The following is a 25,890-nucleotide window of genomic DNA, read 5'->3' on the forward strand; positions in this document are numbered from 1 at the left end:
ACATCACTAGTTAGTTACACAGTATAAGTGTCAATCAGGTAGCAAACGACTACAGTCTCCTTAAACTTTCATAAAATGAGCAGGTTGGCACTGCTGAGCAACCCCATGAACTAATGAAGTAAACATTTGCATGCAATGAGACATGGAAAGGGTCCAGGCTCTCTGAGTGTACACCTGCAGAAACCTATGATTCAACTCTGAGTCACTGAACAAACGTTAGCATAGCAAAGCCAGAAGCACTGCACAGAGCCCAGTTCAGCTAGTCCTTTCTTGTCCTGCTGAAATAATGACATTAATGATGCTTCCAGTCACATCACGCAGCCTTTTCACAGGACTGTATATCTCTGTAAAGAAAAAATTCATTTATATACAATTAAGTCATAATTAAATCTATTGATAACATAACAGCTTGGCTTGAAAAGAACAAAAAATAATATATTTTTTAATAAATATAAGAATTGTGAAGTGCTCTGTAATGTTTACTCACTACATAGTGAGAATATGGAGAGACATTGATTTCTGCATTATTGCTAAGGCTGCCATGAATATATTTAGTCATAACTATTCGATATTACAGTACCTGAGATACAAAAGTATTATGTTTTGAGACTAATATAATAACATAGGCCTTCATACATATAAACATCTCACTTAACTTACATCTTAAGCTTATTATTCATTATGGTGGAATTTAATTCATAATGGGCGCCTAGTTTCATGTTGGTGCTACTGGTCTCCTGTCTTTCTAAGATCTAATTATTATTATCATTATCATTTATTTATATGGCGCCACAAGTGTTCCGCAGCCCCTTACAAAGTACATAAACAAATTGTAGACAAGTGACTTACAGAACAATACAATACAGGACATGGATAATATATATTGCTACATTAGCGACCATAACACCCAGATAAGCAACAGAGCGTAAGCAGCCAAGTGTTAGGTGCCCTAGTGGTGAGTAAGAAGTAGATGAAACTAAAGTAGGGAGAAGCACAAGAGGGTAGAGGGCCCTGCTCGTGAAACAAAGCTACTGTTGAAACATCAATAGGACACTGCAAATACACTAAATATTTTTTAATTTACTACATTTATGTATTACTTTAATTATTGTTTTTCATAATAACTTGGCACTTATATAAAAAAATATATCTATAAACAACTTGGGATTGTGTACACTTTTTTCAGTGCAAAGTATTATTATCTGTATTGTACACCTCACTAGAATGCTATGTGTATTGTCTATGGGGTTTATGTATCAAGCAGTGAAAAGTGTGGAGAAGTGGACCAGTGGAGAAGTTGCCCATAGCAACCAAACAGCTTCTACCTATTATTTTATAGACTGTACTTGGTAAATGCTACTTCAAAGCTGATTGGTTGCTATGGGCAACTTCTCCACTGGTCCACTTCTCCACGCTTTTCACTGCTGGATACATAAACCCATATAGGTCAATATACTTCTCTAAGTATTATATTAAGGTCACTGTAATACTGTATTGTACTTTATTGTATTGTAAAGTCACTAGAATAGTCTTTGTTTTCCCAGATGAGGTCAAAGCTGATTGGTTGCTATGGGCAACTTCTCCACTGGTCCACTTCTCCACGCTTTTCACTGCTGGATACATAAACCCATATAGGTCAATATACTTCTCTAAGTATTATATTAAGGTCACTGTAATACTGTATTGTACTTTATTGTATTGTAAAGTCACTAGAATAGTCTTTGTTTTCCCAGATGAGGTTTATAAGTGTTTTTCTTTATTTTTTTTATTTCACATACTGGGCACACTACCATCAAGTACATATCAGTATGGGGACACTGTAGCATTTGCTTGCTTCAGGCACCATGACTCTACATTATGCCTCTGAATGTGAACTCTGCAGAGCTAGAAGTAAGCAAAAACACTCCTGCTTGTATGTGTATCTTTTGCGCCACGTATGAGCTGATAATTATGACTTGTAGCAGACCAGGCTCACTTGCAGTCTTAACTGGAGTAGCAGACAGCTCTGCATATGGATAAACATAGGCATGCTTCCATGCACGATTCTTTTGAGCAAAATACGTCTGATTTACTTCCAACTATGCATCAGTCCCAATAAGTCTACACAGAGAGCATATAACATGACATTTCAGCACCCTAACCAGTGGACCATGATTAGCAAGTGCTTGAAGCCAGAACATGACGGCTTGCTGAACTTCACTGTTGGTTGCAAATCTACTTCCACCCAGGTGCTTCTTCAATGGTCCAAAGAGATAGATGTCAGGACTGTAGGGAGGATGGTCCAGTACCTTCCAATGGTAGCGCTGTAACAACGCACAGCTGAGTGTGGCCTGTCGTTATCATGCAGCAATACTATGCCTGATCGCAGCAACCCATGTTGCTGCGAACAGTGTTTCACAATAGTTGACAGCATTCACGTTATCTCCCTTGGGACGGGATGCTTGGTGCATTGCAGTTTTCGCGCAATGCATCCCACCACCCTTCTTATGCATGCCGGCATTAAATACGGCGGTATGCATGAAATAAATCACAAAGGACAACTCTCTTAGTAAGAGCTATCCTTTGCAATTGAGGGACTACCGGGTCTATGACCCAGAAGTCCCTCTGCCATCCTTCTGTGCATTCTTGGGGGTTTGACCACATTTCTGTCTTTGCTGCATCCAGCCCTTGGTGAGGAAATTAATTAGAACGCCCTTGTGGTCCCAAAACACAGTCCTCATGACCTTCTTTGCTAATATAGGCCCTCATTCAGAGCCACTCGCAAACAGCAGTACGCTCGTTGCGTTCCGATGTTGAATAACCGCGCATGCGTCGGTGTAACAGTGCGCATGTGCGTACAGCAGATTGCGAGTTTTTTTGGTCTCGTTCGTCAAATAGCATACAGGAAGTGACATGTCAAATGTGATTGACAGAACAGGGCGTTTTTGGGTGTTGACGGGGGTGGAGATGGAAAAACGCAGGCGTGGCGAGGCGTTTTTGGGGCGTACATACATTAGCAAATGCGAGCGTAAAATGTGTTCGGACCGACTCATACGTCACTGGATGATCCTCTTTCCCTTCAAAATGCTCGCACAGCTTAGGGTCTGGATTACTCGACCACATTGGCGATGGCCTTCTCCTCCGTCCTGGGACTCCACGATGTTGTTGCGATTAATCGCGGGAGGGCTGAAAAGCAATTAGTGTTGGATTGAAAACTGGCTTGGTATGTGTTTTGAAATCAGTTTTTTGGGATAGCACAAAACCGTACGCAGGTGGAAATCAGAGCTGCTAATGTCAGGATGACACAATCAATTTGCGTACATTTGTGGGGGTTTATTTTGCCCTCAATTTGGTGGTTAGGGCCTATTGTAACAATAATGTCATCATGTTTTAATTTTCGCACCATTTTATTTTTGCCTCTTGAATTTGCCTCATTATATGATTTTTTAAACGTTCCTTAAAGAGCCCATTTTTTTTTTTTTTTTTTCCCAGTTTTTGCCTTTTGGTGCAGGATTAAATTTAACCCATTTGTACAATAATTTCACAATCCAATGTCAGATTTTTTGTTTCAATTTATTGCTCAAATAAAATAAAAAAAAATAAAAAATTTGGGAACATCTTTTTTTGCCAAAGATATGTCCCAAAATCAAACAAATTGGCCCAACATAACTGTTGACATAAACATACAAAAAAAATGTAAAAACATTTCACAAGAAAGGAGACGGAAGTTTTGACCAGAAAGGAATATGAGCCAAGCACAGAAGGATTGTGGGAAAAGTCACCATTGCTGTCATCGTTTTTTCACCCGTTTGGATGGGGGAGGGAGGGTGCCAGACCGGGTCCGGGATGTCATCGGGCTGGCCTGTCCAGAGGCAGATGTTGTGGCCTCTGGACTAGGCACAGGGCTAGGCACATTTGGAGGATTGGCTGATGTTGTGCCAGAGGTGGAGGATCCTGATGTTCCGGCAGGAAGGGAGGTCGGCTCCACCATGTGCTGGCGAATGAGCTGCTCCAGGGCATTGGCGATGCGGATGTTGGCCCTGGTATTTTCCGCCAGGGCCTGACCAATGGTCACGTTGGCCGCAGCATTTTGCTCCAGGGCCTCAGCCACCCTTAGCAGACTGGCGTCCATCCTCTGCAGAATCTCCGTATGGAAATCCGATTTGAAATTGAGTTCTGTGAGGAGGGACACTGTCTGTGAGGGGGATTGCCCTGGACTGGCTTCTGCAGGGTCCTCAGCCAGATGTACTGGTTCCTCCCCTGCCGAGCCAGCAGAAATTCGGCGGCCAAGGCTCCCCTCTGGAGCAGACACATCCGCCTGTGTCTCTGTTAGGAAAAAAGAGAAAAGCCTCACATTAGAATCTACATATTGGCACAATAACATTTCAGAGTTGATGACATCCAAAGATTTACCTGGGACAACATGAGGAGCCGCAAAGTCTGGCATGTCCGTATCCATGTTGGACACGCCAAACACCTCCACAGGCTGCACACACCCCTGTGCCAGCTCTTCTAAATCGGTCAACTCCAATGACACAGGGGTGGGACCCCCACCTGTCCCCCTTGCATGCCTAGCCCTGTCCGCGAGTTTTTGCTTTAGGCGATATTTGAAGTCGCCCCATCTGTGGGAAAAAATGGAAGCCATTATCCTTTTGTTTAAAATGGTGTTTGTTTTTAGGGGGGGCAAGTGTTTACTTACCGCCGTTTGACATCCCGGGCTAGACGGACATAATCACCCACCCTATTGACAGCAACGGCTACCTCTTCCCACATTCTCCCCTTCTGGCTTAGACTCATATTCCTGTCTGCCTGTGGCAGGATGTCCACACACTTCTGGATCAAAACCTCCATCTCCTTTCTTGTGAAATGTGGCTGCCTTTTTTTTTGGCAGCTTTGTCCGGAATACTGGGCCCGGCAGCCTCTTCCATGTCATCCTCCTCACCTATTTGTGTAAATATTCAGATTTCACAAAATCACAACTTGCCCAATCTTATGTTTCAAATTAATCATTGATACAAAATGCATGAAAGACTTACCGCCTGACTCTTGGGCATTGTTTCCCTGGTCTGTCGCCATGTCTGAGGCCAGAATTTTAATGTGTTTTCGTGACGTATTTATACATGCGTCCTTATTTTGCGGCCGCATCATTGATTGTGCGTTCCTATGATCCCTCCTTAATTTGTGCGGGAAATGAAACACTATTTATGGCTTGGTGTGTCTCGAGTCGAGGTGGCGTTTTTGGATTGTTGGAGGTTACCTTGGCTGGAGTTTATTGTTTGCATATAAAGGAGTTGGCGGTTGGAGATTATTTTGTTTGGTAGATTTGCGTTTTTATTTTCCGTTCTCTTTTTTGTTTTTTATTTTTTTTACCTCGTTTCTTGATTTGGTAAGTTTTGTGAAGTCTAACTTTTGATCAATTGTTGTTTTATTGTGTTTCTTCATTTTTGTAAATTTTGGATCCATAATTTCATATATTTTAGCTTTTGATTAATTTCGGACCCAAAGACCTTTTGATTTGGACTCTTATATATTTGCTCTTGGTAAGTCCATTTTTTATCTTGTATTTGTGAACTAATTAGCGCATTTTTCACAGTTTGTATAGTGACTTGTATTTGCGAACTAATTAGCGCATTTTTACTACTTACTATTGGGACTTGTATTTGCGAACTAATTAGCGCATTTTTCACAGTTTGTATAGTGACTTGTATTTGCGAACTAATTAGCGCATTTTTACTACTTACTATTGGGACTTGTATTTGCGAACTAATTAGTGCATTTTTACTACTTACTATTGTGACTTGTATTTGCGAACTAATTAGCGCATTTTTACTACTTACTATTGGGACTTGTATTTGCGAACTAATTTGCGCATTTTTAAATGCTTATTAATCATTTAAATTTTTTTGAGGTTGCCCTTTCGCTTTTTGGGCAAACATTTCAACCCATTTTGATGTACTGTGTGCAATGTCGTTTTGCTCTTTTGCCAAATGTGTGTTTCGCATATTTTAAGTTTGGTCTAGCACAAAATTTAGAAACAAAAATGCACAGAGTGAAAATTTTCTAATAATTTTTGTGATTAATTTCAGTTTGGACGTATCATGACAATACCCCGGCATGTAAGCAGCAATGGATGGTATCATCAAGCTAAGTTGTTTTGAATTTTCTTTTGGGGTGGGTCCAAAGCCTTACATTACAATCTTGCCATTTCAGGTTGATCTAGGGCGGATTGTTCTGGCCATGCTCCCGGAAGCCGACCAACCTCAATCTCGTCCCAGGCGTAGGCATCGTAGGCGTGCAAGGCCCCAGATATTTCGAACACGTGTCACCCTTTTTGGAATGCCCGATGATGAGGTTTTAAGATGCTACCGTCTTCCTCCACAAATCATCATAGACACCCTCTCATTAATAGAGAGTGATCTTGAGCGGCAAATTGACAGTCCTACAGCAATACCACCACTTACGCAATTTATGGCGGTGTTACATTTCTGTGCCTCAGGATCGTTTCAAACAACGGTGGGAATAGTGGCAGGCATCTCACAATCCTCCTTTTCCCGGATCCTGAGGGCAGTGATGGAGGCACTTTTCAAGCACCTCCATCATTTTAATCAAATGCCTTTGGATATGGGTGCCCTTAGTGTGGCCAAGGCCAATTTTTACCAAATAGCTGGCTTCCCACACATCACAGGGGTTGTGGATGGTACTCACATACCACTTCAGCCTCCAGCACGGCTGGAGGCCATATTTCGAAACAGGAAACACTATCACTCCCTGAATGTAATGGTGGTATGTGATGCCTCCCTCCAGATCCTGTCCCTGAATGCAAAATTACCAGGAAGTGCACATGACTCCTTCGTCATCCGGCAATCAGGGATATGGCACAAATTAAACAACCTACAAGCTGGTGATGCGTGGCTTCTGGGTAAGTGTAGACCTTTAGTACATAACAATGTTAAGCTTGATACACAGTGATCCTGATGTTGTCTATTCTTTTTCACAGGAGACAGTGGATACCCTTGCATGCCCTGGCTGCTCACTCCTTACTTGGCTCCCACACCAGGTCCACAAAGTGAGTTTAATACCGCACTTACAGCCACCAGGCAAGTGGTGGAGTGCTGTATCGGCCTTTTAAAAGGCCGATTCAGATGCCTCCACCGCTCTGGTGGCGAGCTCATGTATTTGCCGGATATGGTTTCGAAAATTGTGGTCCTGTGTGGGATCTTTCACAACATCGCCATAAGGAGTGGTGTTCCAATGCAGCCAGAGGATGCCTTACCTGAGGATGGCCCCCCCGAGGTTGGTCGGAGGTCAGTATGTGGGGGGGCCATACGCGATGATGTGGTGGCCCGATATTTTAGGTAATTATTGATCAAACAACAGTGTGTATACCCAATGTGTTATGGTTTTTTAACGTTCATCTTTTTTTATATTAATTCTTGCACCATCTTCTGTTTGTTTGCATAATCTTTGGCACTCCCACGATGACTACTTCCTGCTACCCTTCAAAAACCTTTCTGTGGAAACTTCGGGAATATATTCTGACACCAATATTGCAACGCCATATTTGTGAAATCATGTGGGCATGGACCTTCGTCAACCAGTTCTTGATTTGTTGTGTGTTTGTTTAGTGTTTTTGGTATGTGGAGTTTTTCTGATTATCACTGTGTGTTTTGTTTGTGAGTGACCACTTTGTATTTTGATTTCTGTTGTGAATAAATATTTGGAAAGTGTAATTTGTTTCCTTTTTGGGCACGTTAGAAGCAAGTGTAAACAAAATCCCAAACGTTAATTTTACCTAAGGGGTAACCCAGTAATGAAGCAAGTGGAGCTAAAATGTAATATGTTTTCGGGGTACTAACCAACACAACAAGGAATCGTGTACAATCAGTTGCCTTCGTAAGATTGTCCTAAGCAGTTTGGCCACCAAATAGGAACCTGAAAAATGGTGTAAACTATCATGTTGACCACCACAAAAAAGGAAAATGACATTGGTACTGGGAGGTGTTTCTTGTGCCTGTTTGCATTCAAAATACAACACACAATCTGTAGTGAGTTTCTGGGGCAAACCTTGCTTGAAGAGTCTACTTATGTCAGTGTAAAGAATCTTGGATTTACTCCAAACGCATGAGACAGAGCTTGATTTTAAACCGATTTATTAAGAAACAATTTAAAAAAAAATAAAATAAAAAATTAATTCCGAAGGAGGACCAACAGATGGTCAAGGCCCTGCATTAGCCCGGTGACCTGCTCCCGCATACGGCCCACACAATTCACAATCTGTTCCCGACGCCTCTGTTCCTCTGTGGGTGACAAAAGTTTGGGGATTAATAAATCGATAATGAAGCAACATTGTAAAAAAACAAAAAACAAGCAAACACAAACTTACAAGCTTGTGGGCCAAAAATAAATTACACGGATAAAACCCAGAACCCCAAAATGTCGTATGCCAAAAATACAAGGGCCCTAAAAAAAGGCACACAGGTGTGATATGTGTATGGTGACATCAGCAGGAACAGGTAAAGACAACCCCCAAAAATACCCTAAGGCGAAAAAAAGAAAAAAAAAATGGGGACGACACATGATTACATACAAACAGTTTGTGGTGTCCAAAATAAACTTTAAAAACATACCGTTCTCCAAAACGAGAGAGCCAGAAGCCACTCCCTGGACCACCTCGGAGGTGGCTACATTCCCCAACCCGAGGGGCAAGGTGTTTTCGCCATCCTGGGAGGGGGTATTTGGAGGAGGGACGGATGGAGGAGAGGGGGAATTGGGCTGGAGGGGAAGTAGGCCAGAAATTTCGGCCACAGGGTCTGGGGAGGAGGGGGGAATAGAGGAATTGGGGGTTGGAGAGAGGGGCCGGGACCGGCGTCTTGTGTGGCGATGCCGCCGTAGTGTTTGCTGTGCCCCTAAAAAATGACCAAAAAATTGTGGTTAGTTTCAACAGGAAACCAAAAAAAAAAAAAAACACAATAGGACAGACATGAAAACATGCACATGCAGATATGACTACAATGACACAATAGGACAGACATGAAAACATGCACATGCAGATATGACTACAATGACTCAATAGGACAGACATGAAAACATGCACATGCAGATATGACTACAATGACTCAATAGGACAGACATGAAAACATGCACATGCAGATATGACTACAATGACTCAATAGGACAGACATGAAAACATGCACACGCAGTTAGGGCCCACAAGATAAACTTGAAAACCACAGTCCAGAACACTTACTTTCCGCAATCTGCATGCGAAAGCATGCCAGCAAGCGGCCGGTGCAGGTCCGACCACCTGCGCTCCAGCTGGCCAATATGTCGGCGTGAGCCGAAGGAGCGCAGGCATCGACGTACCTCCGCATATGCGGAACGCTTGCGCCTGTTGGAGATGGGTGGAGGCTGACTGGTGATCCTCCTGTCCATCACCTCCGTCAGCACCAGCAGTTCGCGCCTGGTGAATGCGGCAGATCTCATGATGGCAATGGTGTTTTTTTGAAAAAATATTTTTAATAAAGCACCACAAAAAAATTTGATTGGCTAATGTATTTGGGAAATTAACAGGACAAATTCTATTGGTTAGTGTATGAGTCATGTGTTCGACAGGGCCACAAATCTCTTGAGAGTTATGATAGGCTTGATGCAGTGACATGCGTAAGCAAATTTAAATAAAGAAATGAACCACAGAAAAATTGTGGGGAGACAAACAAATAGAACAATTGTTTAATTGGGGCTAACATGTCTTTGGAACAATAAAAGCGAAGGTTTCAGCCGTACGTATTCTGCGAGCAAATACAAACACGGACAAGATTAAAGTTTATTGCATTGTGTTGAAAAAAAAAAAAAAATTAAGCTAATTGATACATTGATTGGCATGATACGATTGAGGGAGGTAGGCCGAAAAAACGAGCAGGTAATCGGAATCTGACAGTCCCACTTCCGGTTTGTACTTGTGCATGCGTTCCCTTCAAGCCATTTCGGGGATGTACGCTCGCTATTTGGCACGCTCGTTAGTCAGAGGAGGGGTCGCCTGAGTTTGGGGCGGATTTTTAGCTGCGTAGGAAAAAACGAGCGAGTGCTTGAATTTAAATATTTTTTTACGTACGGCGAACGTGCGTACGCCCACTTGCGAGTGGGTCTGAATGAGGGCCATAGTTGTTTTGAATCTCTTTGAAGGTGGGTTCATGCGTATTTCCATCTCATGGATGCTTGTACACCTCAACAAGTTGGCAAAGAATTTCAGCTGCTAATGACCTTTAAGACGCAGAAAACTAATCACACTACATACCTCAATGTTTGACCATGTTTCTGCCAGCCCTGCCATCTTACAACTTATGACTAATATGAGGCATAGTCTAATGGCTGTGAGGGTAAGCAGTGATCTACCTGCTCTGGCCTGGCAGGAAATTAGAATGAATTAGGGATCATTACACAAGTGAGAGGTCTTGTTACCTTTTCGTATTGAACCACCCAGGGCCGGCCCTAGCCCAAATTTTTTGGTAAGCAAGTATATTTTTTGGTGCCCCCCTATGCAGTGCCCCTTTTACAGTGCCACCGGTAGTGGTCCCCCCTGTGCAGTGCCCCTTGTACCCCAGTAGTATTCCCCTTATATAGTGCCCCCAGTAGTAGTCCCCCTTATGCAGTGCCCCCAGTAGTGGTACCCCTATGCAGTGCCCCTTTTACAGTGCCCCCGGTAGTGGTCCCCCCTGTGCAGTGCCCCTTGTGCCCCCAGTAGTATTCCCCTTATATACCCCCCAGTAGTACTCCCCCCTATGCAGTGCCCCCAGTAGTGGTACCCCATATGCAGTGCCCTTTTTATAGTGTCCCTAGTAGTGGTCCTCCCCCTTGTAGTGCCCCCAGTAGTAATCCACCCTTGTAGTGCCCCCAGTAGTAATCCCCCCTTGTAGTGCCCCCAGTAGTATTTCCCCCCCTTGTAGTGCCCCCAGTAGTATCCCCCCTGTAGTGCCCCCAGTAGTAATCTCCCCTTATAGTGCTCCCAGTAGTAGCCCCCCTTGTAGAACCCCTAGTAGTAGCCCCCCTTGTAGTGCCCCCAGTAATAGTACCCCCCTTGTAGTGCCCTCAGTAGTAATCCCCCCCTTGTAGTGCCCCCAGTAGTAATCCCCCCATTGTAGTGCCCCCAGTAGTATTCCCCCCCTTGTAGTGCCCCCAGTAGTATTCCCCCCCTGTAGTGCCCCCAGTAGTATTACCCCCTGTAGTGTCCCCAATAGTATTCCCCCCTAGTAATCCCCCCTTTGTAGTGCCCCCAGTAGTATTCCACCTTCCCCTGCCCCTCCGCAGTAGAGACATAATAAAAATAAAAATAAAAACACTTACCTGAAACCCGCTCCTGCTCCTGGTCCCGCCGCCGATATCAGCTCCTCCATCCGCCGCTTTGCATTATGGGAGTGACGTCACATCATGACGTCACTCCCATTACCCACTGCGGGAGCCGAAAGATGTCCGGCTCTGGCAGTGGGAGCAGCAGCCAATGAGAGTCTGTCTGACTCTCATCAGCTGCTAAAGCAAACACACAACTGCCGGAGCCAGCAGCTGTGTGTTTGTGCTGTGTATCGCTGACCGAACTCAGTCCGGTCAGTGCTACACATGCGGTGCAGCTGTGTCACTGAGACACAGTCTGCCCGCGGCCCGCATGGTACGCAGCTGAGGCGCCCTTCACTACGTGGCGCCTTACGTAGCTGCATACCATGCGTAACAGGAGAACCGGCCCTGGAACCACCCTCGTAGTAACTTACTGGAGATGATGTATACTTCTATGTACCTTGGGCCGTATACAGAGATGTACTCAAGCACGATGGTTTCCATACATCTCTAATTGAGCTAGATGCTGCATTTGTATGTGCAGATCACGTTCTGCAAGATTGCACGCAGAGCCCCAAGTTGCAGCATGATTGACATGCTGCGGTCGTTTGGGGGCTGGACTGGAAATAGCGATATAAATACTAGAAAATGTGGGGCATGCATAATTAAGAGATGATGGGGGTTAACAGACTTTATTGTCAAAAAAATATTGCAAAATTCTTTTAACAATTTATTTGACTGTGCTTTTTTGGAATTCACCTCCAAGTATATTGCATGAACTTTTTTTTAGTTAAAATGATCTATGATGTTTACTATACTTTCATACCTGGCTGCCTAACACAGTGTTGGTGCGGTGCTAAGCTATTAGCAGTGAACTATCCAGTCAGGTGCTCTAGCTGTCAATCACACCACTATGCCCCGGGCTAAGGAAAGATCTCAGTGATATGAAGGATGGGAAAATGTGTGTGGGACAGGAAGCATGACCATTTGTATGATGGCTATCTGATAATTAAACTTTGTCTACTGATGATAAGATCTGTGTCACAGACCACTTGTTTATTTATGCATCCTGAGAGTACACAGTGCTTACCAGCTGCAGGGGCATATTGTAAAGACAACCAATAGTATCATTATTATTTAGTATTTATAAATACTGCATGCAGCACCTGCCAAGAAGCAAAGTGTCTGGAATGTATTTTTAAATGTTGGCTTCAATGCACTAAATCATGGAACATAGCAGTCTAAGGGGAAAGTAAAACATATAAGAAATAAGATAGAAAGGGCAATACGTTATAATTAGACTCCTCTGTAACAATATGAGATAAACCAAATACTCTTTTTACTTAATGATGCAGAAATATATATTTTTAACAAACACTATTACTATCATGTTAACATATAGTAGGTTATGTATAATGAAACGTTTTACAATCAATATGAATTATATGCTAACTGTAACTTTGACAACATTGGACTAAACCATTGGTGCAGGCTGTCTGTGGTCGTACACTATATAGAACCGTGCTGCTTTGACCAGCATACAAAGCCGAGGGGGCGGATCTGTCGCTGCTCTGGAGGCACCTGTATTCGGCTTGTGGGGTGCATGGAACGGTACCCTGAAGCCTGTTTCAGTGAATTCAAAATGTTAGTGTTGACTGGAACTCTCCTTTACAACTGTATGATTGTCTATATACATGCAGTGAAAATGTGAGATGCAGCTACAGACGTGGTGAAAAGCGCTGGTTCCCTTACATTTCTTTCTAACCACTCACAATTACCTCTAAACATACAGTAAACACCTGTATTTGCTTTCCACAATTATTTATTTGTTAAAATTACAGAACCAGTGTTTTTGATTCAGTATTTAATACATTATATTCTTTTAAATCACAAAATAAAAAGAAATGTCTTTGACAATATTGTGGCTTAATATAATATAATATAGACTTCATATTTGGCAGCACAGTCTTTGGTCAAAATAACTGCAATCAACCACTTTCTATAGTCATAGATTAGCATTTTGTGACTCTCTGTTGGCATTTTGGCCTCTTTTTGTGCATACTGCCAGATGTGAAGGGTGCCTGCTCATTCCATATCAACCACTAGTTGGCAGTGCATGCTGGTGTATGTAGTTCCAAAACAATTTAAGTGCTACAGATTGCCTACTCTGGGTAATATTTTAGACTCAAGAACTGGGGTCTTCATTATATACCAATCACAGAAATTGGCATCTACGTTTCATTACACACCAAATTGTAGAGTATAGTAACACTATTAATATTTATTTAATATGTAGTTATTCTATTTTAACTACCAAAATTGGGGATAAATTTACTAAGAATCGTCGAGAGTAAAATCTCGGGTGAGTTTAGCCATTTTCAACTCTGAAATTTACTAAAGGCAAACTCGAAGAGATTTCTTCATCGAGTTATAAAATCTCGGGAGAGAATGCAATCATGAATCAATACACCATCGCCCAAACTCGCAAGTACTTTCCATGGAAAAAATGGAACTCAGGAATTAACCAAAATCCGAGTTTTAAAACTCTCCCAAAAACAGAGTAAACTCGGATGTAAAATCTTTAAACAAATAGACCTGCCTGGGCGCTGCGTGTTCTGCAGAAGGCAGTAAACTTGAAATTACAATCGTGTTTGGAAATAGTTTGCATGTGTTTGAACTTAAGGATAATTGGTACACTCTCATTATGCCTATAAAAGGGTATAATTCACCTGCATTATGTTGTGTGAGCAATAATGGCAGACTTTGTCACCACAGCTGTCTCATGTATATGGCTGGGATACCAGAGATGTTACCAGAGATGTTACCACCAGTCTGGAAGGACCCAGGAGCATGAAACTGTGCAGGCTCAAGAGGTTATGCAGGTACAACAGAGGCTGCGCAGGCTATGGTTTTTTTAGGGGGCGTTTGAACCTGCATGCAGGGGCATAGGGAGGGTGGTTCCAGTGGAGTGCAAGCTCCAGGTGCCGAAGGTTACTGGAGGCGCCGCACACTGTATACCCGGCAGCTGTCTAAGCTGACAGGCTGCCGGGTGCCAGCATTGAACTGTGAATGCTGGCCTCTGAAGTGATCGGAGGCTAAGGAAGCCTCCGATCACTTCAGAGGCCAGAGTTCCCAGTGATGCAGTGTGCGGGTGATGTCATGACGTCACCCACGCGCTGAAGAGCCTGCGCAGCCGCGCCTCCTGGATCTAATTAGATCCAGTCAGGGTGGCAGTGGCGATGACACCCTGGACGATGGCCGCGGTGGGTAAGGTAAATACTGAGGGGGGGGCAGAACTACAGGGGGGGGCAAACTACTGGGGGCACACCACATGGACACCTATACAGGGGGCACTGCATATAGGGGGCACTGCATATGGGCAACACAACAGGGGGCATTGCATAAGGACACTACCACAGGGGGCACAGCATGTGGTGGCAGAACTACAAGGGCACAACTACTGGGGGCACTGCATATGGGCACCTATACAGGGGGCACTGCATATGGGCACCTATACAGGGTGCACTGCATATGGGCACCTGTACAAGGGGCACTGCATATGGGCACCACTACAGGGGGCATTGCACATGGGCTCCACTACAGGGGGCACTGCATATGGGCAACACTACAGGGGGCACTGCATATGGGCACCAAAACAGGGGGCATTGCATATGGGCACCACTACAGGGGGCACTGCAGATGGGCACCACTACAGGGGGCTGCCCTATATCTTTATTTTTACCTCTCTTTACTTTAACCTATGCACCCGTCTCCTGACTGGAACATTTGGGGGGTAGGGCACCATAGCACGCACATGCTCCGGGCGCCCTGGCTTCATGCTATTCCTCTGCCTGAATGCATTTGTCGATGGCGATGTCATACAGATGTTCCGGCTCAATCTTTCCAACATATTCCATCTGTATGAACAAGTCAAACTAGACATAGACCCTGAGACAGGATGCTCAAGTGCTGTCTTAGGCCTGAATAAGCTTTTGAGCGTGTTGCACTTTTTTGCGACTGGAAACTTCCAATCTGTAACTGGAGTTCTCGGAATATCCAAGTCCACATTCTCCAGATACCTTACTTTGGTTATGGCAGCTTTGTAGCCTCTGATAAACACCTCTGCTTCCTTAACCAGGAGTCAAACTGGCATGCAGTCAAGGTAGCTTTTTATGGAATTGCAGGCATGCCTAATGTCCTGGGTGCTATAGACTGCACCCACATTGGGCTGAAACCACCTAGGGCCAGGGCGCATGTCTATATAAATTGGCACCAGGCCCATTCTACAAATTTGCAGGTGGTTTGTGATGCAAAACTCAAAATCATGAGTCTTGTAGTCAGCTACCCTGGCTCATGTCATGATGCTTTTGTCCTCAGCCAGTCATCCCTCCATGACAAATTTGAGGTTGGACAAATGCCGGAGGGTTGGCTATTGGGTACGTTTTTTTATTTATAGAACAACCCTGTGCAAAACTATTCCTATCTGTTATTGAATGTTGTATTATTTTCGCCACAACAGGTGACTCTGGCCAGGGGCGGATTGGGCCACCGGGACAGCGGGAAGGTTCCCGCTGGGCCGGTCCCATCCCCTCCTCTGCCGGGCTGGATGACACACTGTCTGTCAGCCAGACCGCTTTATAATTGCCAGTGTGGGAAGCGGGCAGCCGCACTTGGAAGCTGTCATCACGCTGGTGCGGGGGCGGGGCTAGGCAGGTGCACGCACTTTTGAATGTTAGTTACTGCTGAGGCTCTGGGTAGTAGCAGGCAGCACCATCACAGCAAGAGCAGCAGCAACCGGGAGGAGCAGGAGCACGACAGCAGGTCAGTAGCTTAGCTGGGGGGAGGGGCACCATGTTGTTCCGTCCCACTGCTGCACTAGTAAGATGCCAGTATTATGTGTAACAGAAGCTAGGGATTTGTCTTTTCTTATTGGGGCCAATGTGTTTTTTTTTTTTTTCCAACATGCATCCCGATAATGTTCGTACAGAGAACCTGATTCAGACCCAATCGCGAGCGCACAGCGCTCGCAAGCGGGTCGAAGGTTCCCCACTGTGCACGCCGGCTCCGGCGTGCGCATGCGCGAGTCCCGGAGCTATAGAGAAATTCTCTCGCTCCAGGACTCACTACAAAAGGGGCGGCTGTCGATGTTGATCGACAGCTCGCCCCGTTTTGTAGTCGGGGCGGGGGGGGGGTCTACACAAACGGCGGCGTTCCCGAAGGCACACCTGACATCACTCGAGATGTCAGTAGGTGGACTTTCTGCTCTATTAGAGCAGGATGTCCACTGGGGCTTGCGGCCACGAGACCCTACCACAAGGGTCTCGTCGCTAGCCCCGATGGTCGAGACCATCGCGACCATCACCTGGCCGCTCACAATAGCTGTGAGTGGTCACCCACAGCTAAGCGAGCGGCCATGAGGCCGCACAAAAAAATAAAAAAACGCCCTGATTCAGAGCGAGCGCTCTTTCAGAGCGTCCGGCTCTGGATCAGGCCAAGAGTCACAGTACAGATTCTGGCGCATGCATGAAGAAGTGTATTAAAAATGCGTTTGGCTTACTGTACCTGGGTTGTTACGGGGGTTGGCTAATCAGATGCAGATGTAGGTGAGTGAGGGTGTTATTAGAGTGACACAGGCATGTTGTTGATAGTAGTTGTGTACAGAGACATGAATTGACTTACGTCAACAGTGCGACTGATGGGGAGTCTAAAATGCACAAAGCATGATTGCAGCATCAGTAGACATTAAAAGTGGTCGGGACAGTCTTGCACAGTCAGACGCACTGATGTACACCAGGGAAGGGCTCTATAGCAGCATTACCGTTATGCCGCCTGCGCAACTGCAGCAAAAGACGCAAAGAAAGCCATCACTGCATCCAACACAGTGTATCCCGAGTATCCCACCACCTCCCTCTTGACAAGCCCCGCCCCCTCAACAGACCCCTCCCCCATTAGGGCTGCTTCCAGAAATTTCCCGGGCTGGTTATCCATCCCAATCCGCCCCTGACTCTGGCTATGGATGTTGCTCCTGGTTACTGACTCCACTGTTGCTTCCAAATTCTTCAGCTGAGCACAAGTATAATGATGCACATAAGTCCACCAGATCTGTGATAGAATGTACTTTTGGGTTATTAAAAACTAGGTTCCGTTGTCATGATAAGTCTGGAGGGATTTTGTTGTATTCGCCATTAAAAATATCTAATATTGTGCTCAGCTGCTGTCTTTTGCATAATATATGTTTGCCAAAGCCTCTACCCATTGATTATGCCCTAGACAGTGAGCATGCTGGGGAATTTGATGCATCAGGAGACAGTTGGACGACAGAAAGTGGAAGGCAGGTGAGGCAGCAGCTCATCAGAGAACATTTCTCATGTAAGCATCCTTATTACCATTTCAAATGTAGCTTATTTTTCATATGTTTAAGTTATTTTTTCAAACATTTTTGCACTCATATTTAATTAGCCCGTCCTGTAGCTCTTAAACATAAAAATTATGTTGAAGTGACAAAGTGCAAAAAAGTGCCATCAAAATCTGTGTACGGTTATTTGTCCTTGAGAATGTTTGTTATGACCAAATTTGCAAATATGCTAGTATTCAATATTTGGTTCGACTGTTTAGTCAAACAACAATCTTCTAATTAAATTTCATTAACACATTAAGGAGCCTATTTATCATCACTTAATTTCTACAAAAGCCTGTGAAAGTTAACATTGTAGAAATTAAGTTATTGGGCCATTCATCAAGAAGGTAAAACAGGAGATATCACAGATACCTCCTGCTTACCTTTCTCTCCCGGAACGGCCCACTGTCACAATACACTAGTATCACAGATACATACTGCTTACCTTTCTCTCCCGGAACGGCCCACTGTCACCATACACTAGTATCACAGATACCTCCTGCTTACTTTGCTCTCCCGGAATGGCCCACTGTCCTCATACACTAGTATCACAGTTATCTCCTGCTTACCTTTCTCTCCCGGAATGGCCTGCTGTCCTCATACACTAGTATCACAGATATCTACTGCTTACCTTTCTCTCCTGGAATGGCCCGCTGTCCCAGACACTAGTATCACAGATTTCTCCTCCTTACCTTTCTCTCCAAGAACGGCCCGCTGTTACTATACACTAGTATCACAGATAATTCCTGCTTACCTTTCTCTCCCGACACGGCCCGGTGTCACTATACACTAGTATCACAGATACCTCCTGCTTAAATTTCTCTCCCGGAACGGCCCACTGTCACCATACACTAGTATCACAGATCCCTCCTGCTTACCTTTCTCTCCCGGAACGGCCCGCTGCCACTAAAAACTAGTATCACAGATACCTCCTGCTTACCTTTCTCTCCCGGAATGGCCCACTGTCCTCATACACTAGTATCACAGATATCTCCTGCTTACGTTTCTCTCCCGGAATGGCCTGCTGTCCTCATACACTAGTATCACAGATATCTACTGCTTACCTTTCTCTCCTGGAATGGCCCGCTGTCCCCAGACACTAGTATCACAGATATCTCCTCCTTACCTTTCTCTCCCGGAATGGCCCGCTGTCACTATACACTAGTATCACAGATACCTCCTGCTTACTTTTCTCTCCCGACACGGCCCGCTGTCACTATACACTAGTATCACAGATACCTCCTGCTTACCTTTCTCTCCCGGAACGGTCCGCTGTCACCATACACTAGTATCACAGATACCTCCTGCTTACCTTTCTCTCCCGGAACTGCCCGCTGTCACTAAACACTAGTATCACAGATACCTCCTGCTTACCTTTCTCTCCCAGAATGGCCCACTGTCCTCATAAACTAGTATCACAGATATCTCCTGCTTACGTTTCTCTCCCGGAATGGCCTGCTGTCCTCATACACTAGTATCACAGATATCTCCTGCTTACCTTTCTCTCCTGGAACGGCCCGCTGTCCCCAGACACTAGTATCACAGATATCTCCTCCTTACCTTTCTCTCCTGGAACGGCCCGCTGTCACTATACACTAGTATCACAGATACCTCCTGCTTACCTTTCTCTCCCAACACGTCCGCTGTCTCTATACACTAGTATCACAGATACCTCCTGCTTACCTTTCTCTCCCGGAACGGCCCACTGTCACCAGACACTAGTATCACAGATACCTCCTGCTTACCTTTCTCTCCCGGAACGGCCCGCTGTCACCATACACTAGTATCACAGATACCTCCTGCTTATCTTTCTCTCCCGGAATGGCCCGCTGTCACTAAACACTAGTATCACAGATACCTCCCGCTTACCTTTCTCTCCCGGAATGGCCCACTGTCCTCATACACTAGTACCACAGATATCTCCTGCTTTCGTTTCTCTCCCGGAATGGCCTGCTGTCCTCATACATTAGTATTACAGATATCTCCTGCTTACCTTTCTCTCCCGGAATGGCCCGGTGTCCCCATACACTTGTATCACAGATATCTCCAACTTACGTTTCTCTCCCGGAATGGCCTGCTGTCCTCATACACTAGTATCACAGATATCTACTGCTTACCTTCCTCTCCTGGAATGACCCGCTGTCCCCAGACACTAGTATCACAGATATCTCCTGCTTACCTTTCTCTCCTGGAATGGCCCGCTGTCCCCAGACACTAGTATCACAGATATCTCCTGCTTACCCAGTATTTCCCAGTACATACTACACTACTGCGCATGCCGACATGAAAAGACAACTGTGCGCATGCGCGTGGGATATCGCGTTGACATCCTGTCACCGCAACGGTAAATCATTGTCAACATAATAATACATTACGGTGAAGTTCTAGACATGGATTAGCCTTTTCGCGGCGAACTATATGCGGAAAAAATAAACTTTTTTAGCGATCGATAATACATCTCGCCCTTATTTTGTCAGATACAGCCTATAGCCACTCACCATACATAAACAATGTTTTCCAGTGTTCAAAATGTTTTGCACCTTTGCCAATATTCTAGCAAACCCCTTACATTGTCATTCAATCAAATTTGATTTATTTTTATTTTGGTGCAAACCACATGTCCAAGTACCCAGAGTTTGAATTTACTTGCAACCATAACCTATACATATAATTACAGTTGGAAATTATTTATTGTTTTGAACATGTGTTCTTTCAAAGTGTGTACTATCCAAACCAACATATATGACCTGTAAGTATTAAGTACACCTTGGATCAATCACCAAACACACTACCAGTATATATTGTATTTCAGGGTTATTTGTAATTTGTAATTTGAAATATGGATTGTGTTTTTTTGTCCCAGAGGTTTCAGGATTTTAACAACTAATGCATTTTGTCTAGTGCATAGAACAAATAAATACAACATAACTGGCTTATTAGACCACACTTTTTTTTGGAGATTTTCTCCAAAAATATAGTGTTATGTATGAATGCACAATAAAAATACACATTGGCATAAAAAAATATACAGTAGTTTTGTAAATATAATGTTGCGACTTTCTTGCAAATTATACATACAAAAATATGGGTTTTATTCCAAAATAAATAACCCTTCACACTAGAATTTTGACAGTTAAATGTGTAACAATTGAGAACAATGTCAACTTTTTTACACAACATCTATATTTCCAGTTTTCCCCTAGCTCGACCCCTGCTACCCTGGCCCTATTGAGATCCACCTCTCGTGCGGAGTGTCCATCGGGGTGGTGTTCCTACAGGGGTGGGGGCCTGAGATGTACCGCTTGATGTTATGCTGCCACTTGGGTCAGGTAAGCAATCTAACAGTTGGGTGCCTAAATTCAGTAGCATGGCATTATGATCCCTTATTGCTCTATTCTGTTGTTCTAACAAATGTAGGAAATTGACTTTATAACAGTTTTGAGTTTCCTGATACCGTAAGGTAGATGCCTCAAACCTCATATGTGATTCCCTGATTTGGTCCATTGTGTTAGCAATTCTAGGAAGCTCCACCCTTTGAGACATCATACTTCGTGTATGCCTGTGCCCAATTTTATTTATTTTGCTGCAGTGTGTGGTAAGCAATTGCATTTGTTGGTGTTGCATTTCCACCATTGTTTGCCAGTAGGAAGTGTCTGACTGTGGTGGTGGAGGGTTAGGGGTTAGTAGTGGCGGTGTACATGGGACTATGTGGGTGGTTGGCATAGTTGGCACCTCGGAAATAAGGTTCAGTGTAATCATCTCGTGTTCTTTCTCTAGACCTTCCTCATCTGAATATGCTGGTTAAGGCTCCAGAGGCTGATCTTGATAATCTAGAAGATATAAGTGGGTAAGTATTGTGTTTTTTACTCAATTTGCCTCATTTTAATGTTCTTGGCTTTGCCTTAATCTCATTTTGTTCACAATTCGTTTTCATAGGAATTCTACAATGTTGTTGCAGTGTCTACTGTACAGTATATATTGTTGAATTTTGTGTAATAGTAAATTAAACCACAACATTTTTTCGTAGCATGGATGCAGAATAGACAGGACTTTTGCAGTTGTGAAACTACATATCCCAGCATGCTCTGCTACACTTCTTGCATTCTGTAATAACTAAACTCTGGCAGGGCATGTTGGGACTTGTAGTTTCACTATAGCTTGAGAGAGCTCAGGTTGGCAATGCCTGATGTAGCCATTCCTGAAGATAACTAAATGATTGTACTTGACAAACCATGTTTTCTTTTCTGGGTACCCCAAGTTTAATATTTGTAAATGAAGAAGCTTGTTATTCTAAACTGTTGGTTTAAAAATGGTTCCAACATATCATCCTTTGTTTTGATTATGCTTTTCTGTACACATATGCATTTTGTTTGGTTTAGGTTTGTTAGCCTCCAGCAATGGTCTGGATACAAAATGTAAGTATAAAACATTGGCTTGGTCCCTGAACCACCTACCCAATACACTGCTGCAAGTTGGCTAAGCCCTGAGCCACCCCAGGGTGCCACAGCACCCAGTTTATGCAATGCTATGCAAATGTATGTTGATAAATGTGTGTTTATATGTAATGTGTATATTTTACTTTTACAGACTCACCATCCAAATGGGGTGATTGAGGCCCAGCTGATGCAGATTGTGACTCCCTTGCTCTTTGGGGTGGAGGCTACACTACCTTTGAAGCGACACTCCGTTTCTTCGGGGGACCAGGGGATGGACCTACAAGCACCCCCCAAAAAATATCCTTAGGAAATTTGCATTATTCTATGGACGTTAAAGACTTTGTGCATTTACTTACTGGCCTCCTCAGAGTCTTCATCTTCTCGATGACTTCTGAGGCATTTTGAAGCTGCTGTGGGTTGAGCTGTCAAAAATTGTAGAAATTTACAACATTAATTAATTGTTGTTAGCAAAATAAATAGTGACAGTTTTAATATTTAAAACTGTTTCCTTTATTTTGTTCAATGAAGCTTCATTTAAGTTTATATTATAATATCTGTCAGTATTGTTGCTAAGATGGGCAAAGGTATGTAATTACATCTTAGGATATTTTCACTAAAAAAATTGCAGCTATTTATATGTTCCCCATAGCAATGAATATAATTTGACCTGTTAGCTAGTATAAGGTGGTAGTTAAATGTAAAGTACAATGTATTTGTTATAATATGGGTAACATGTACCCTTCGAAACACTCTTACTTGACTTAATCTAGGCCTAACAATTGGACCTGCAATAGCACACGTGCACCATTTACTTTGTTATTTTAATATTTGTGAATAAATCTAAAAAACACGTCAAAGTATAATTAACATGAGGATTGCAGAATAAGCCTACCTCCATCTGCTTGTGTAGCTACACCTCCCTGCATGCCCTAACACAGTTTGTACATGGTGTCATAGCAACACTATAGCACACCATGCTGCCTTGTGTTCTCTCCTAGCAGCTGAATAACATTTTATTGGTCAACCTTGGTTTGCATTTGAAAAATTATATTATTGTATGAGGCAAAAAATAAAAAAATAAACATATCAGACAGGTATAAACATTACTGTACAGACATTATGTAACAAATTAAACGTTTTTTTAAAAAAAAAATCCCTATTAAAATGAAGTTTACACAACAATATTGCAGATTAAATACACAAACAGATCAAATAAGCAGAAACCTGCTCTGACATACCTCTTTCCATAACCAAATTTGTACCCAAACCACAAGTAAGCTAAAATTCAATGTGTGCCAAATACACTACTATATTTTTACCCCTAAACAAAAACATGATTGTGTATTTATTTGAGGTGTCAAATCAACATTATAGACTAACAAATAAGTGATAACATAAAGTACCAAAAATATAAATGTAAAAATTTTAATTTACAAGTCCGTCTGGGTGCATCAGTGTCCCGCATGTGAGAATACCTCACCACTTCCTAATGAATTAAGGTCTTCAGGGGCTCCTTATACTCCAAATATATTTCCTGATATGGGGAGCCAGAACCAGTCAGGGCAGCTTCCGTCGCCTCGTTGGCCATCTTCACCTTCACCCTTCTGCTTCTTGCAGTTGTCCTCTGACCTATGCGTAGGGCCTACGGCATTAACCACCTGGGCAACCCCTGTCCAAATTCCGTTCTTGCACAGTGGTGCTGGTAACCTTCCTCCCAAAAAGAAGGTGATGGTGTTTCATCACCTCCGTCACCAAGACAAGGTTTTAGCTGAACATGAACCTTGCAGCAAGTTTTTGTTTTTTGACTCTGGGGGGCCTCCTGCTCACTCTCCTCACCTGAGGTGACATGGGGCTGATTAACAGCCACCACCTCTCTCTCATTCTGTCTCTCTTGTTCCCCTGACATCCTCCTCTCACTACAAATACAAATAACACACCAGGGGCGTATCTACCCATTGGCCAGGATGGCACTTGCCAGGGGCACCGGCCAATGGGGGGCGCCATCCGGGGGTGGCCAGTGGGTAGAATCAAGACAGGGCCGCCTGTGGCTCGGCGGCTCCTCAGTGCATCAGTAACAGAGTATGAGGCGCACATGACGTGACGCACGCCTTGTTTAAATAAAAAAGCTTTATTTATTCTATTTACCAGGCAGCCACTGGTAAGCAATGGCAGCTGCCTGGACCTTGACATCTAGGAACTTAAATAAAGCTTTTTTTTTAAACAAGGCGCACGTGACGTCATGACGTCATGTGCGCTTCATCTCTGCTGCTGCACTGAGGAGCCACCGAGCCACAGGCTGAACCGCTGAAGTCGGTAAGTATTTGTGGGCATGCGGGGCACAGATGGCTGGATGGTGGGGGCCAGGGACTGGAGCCGGTGGCTGGATGGTGGGGGCCAGGGACTGGAGCCAGGGGCTGGATCTGCAGAGGGTCAGGGACTGGAGCAGGGGCCTGGATCCGGGGGGCCAGGGACTGGAGCAGGGGCCTGGATCTGGAGGGCCAGGGACTGGAGCAGGGGCCTGGATCTGGGGGGGCCAGGGAATGGAGCCCTTTATTACAGACAGGCTAATGGCTGTGGAGACAGTAGGAGGGCTGGCTGTAGAGACATTATAAGTACAGAGTAATTATTCATAAAATATTGGGGGGCGCCAGTCCATTACTTTGCCAGGGGCGCTTGGACCCCTAGATACACCCCTGCAACACACATATCACACACACACACACACACACACACACACACCACACACACACACACGTAACCACTGACAGGACCAAATAAAATACACAAAACACACAAAACTGATAACTGACAAAACAACAAAGACTCTTTTCACACACCAAACAACGATCGCAATATTACCTCTCAAAAATACTCCTATCTGACTCTCTCTCCTAGCTCCTGACACAAACCCTCGAGGTTCATCTGTTTCTGGGAGTATTTATATGGTTTGAGAACACTACAACACATGTCACATCTTTAGCCAATCATAACATGCTAGAAAGGTGTGTCTGCAATAATTTCTGTGGACTCGTCCATGATTGTTCACTTTCACATGTACAGGCGGGAGAATTCTCACTCAGGCAGGCAGGAGAATTCTCACTCAGGCAGGCAGGAGAATTCTCACTCGGGCGGCAGAGAGATTTCTCACTCAGGCAGGCAGGAGAATTCTCACTCGGGCGGCAGAGAGATTTCTCACTCAGGCAGGCAGGAGAATTCTCACTCGGGTGGCAGAGAGATTTCTCACTTGAGTTTTCACAAAACTTACCCAAGAATCTCTATTTCATATGCCATCGAAAAACTCGATTTAGCAAAACTTGACTGGAAACTATTATACATTATAGCCATAAAAATGGGAGTCTATATTGTATACCAACCTTCATGGGGTCTCCACTCCATTCTAACCACTAGAAAGATACCTCTAAAATTGGAATCTGCATTGTGAAGTAGTCTCCAGATTTATGCAGTCTGTTGTATATATATATATTATATAATAGTGACCACAATGGCGTGCACTTTATATACTTGGATCCAGAAAAGTGGTGGTCTATATTGTATACTAGCCAACAAAATTGGGGTCTGCAGTGCATTCTGCCTATCAGTATATTCCTCATCTTTATATTGGCAGAAATATGGCCTCTACTTTATATGCAAACTAACCAAATGGTATTATGTTTTCAGTACTGACTTAGGGCCTGATTCAGCAAGGAACACAGTTGCTTATATACATGCAATTGGTTGATTGTTGCGTACAGC

This window comes from Taudactylus pleione, unplaced genomic scaffold (genome assembly GCF_031769625.1).
Source record: "Taudactylus pleione unplaced genomic scaffold, aTauple2 ptg000037l, whole genome shotgun sequence".
NCBI classification, from domain to species: Eukaryota; Metazoa; Chordata; class Amphibia; order Anura; family Myobatrachidae; genus Taudactylus; species Taudactylus pleione.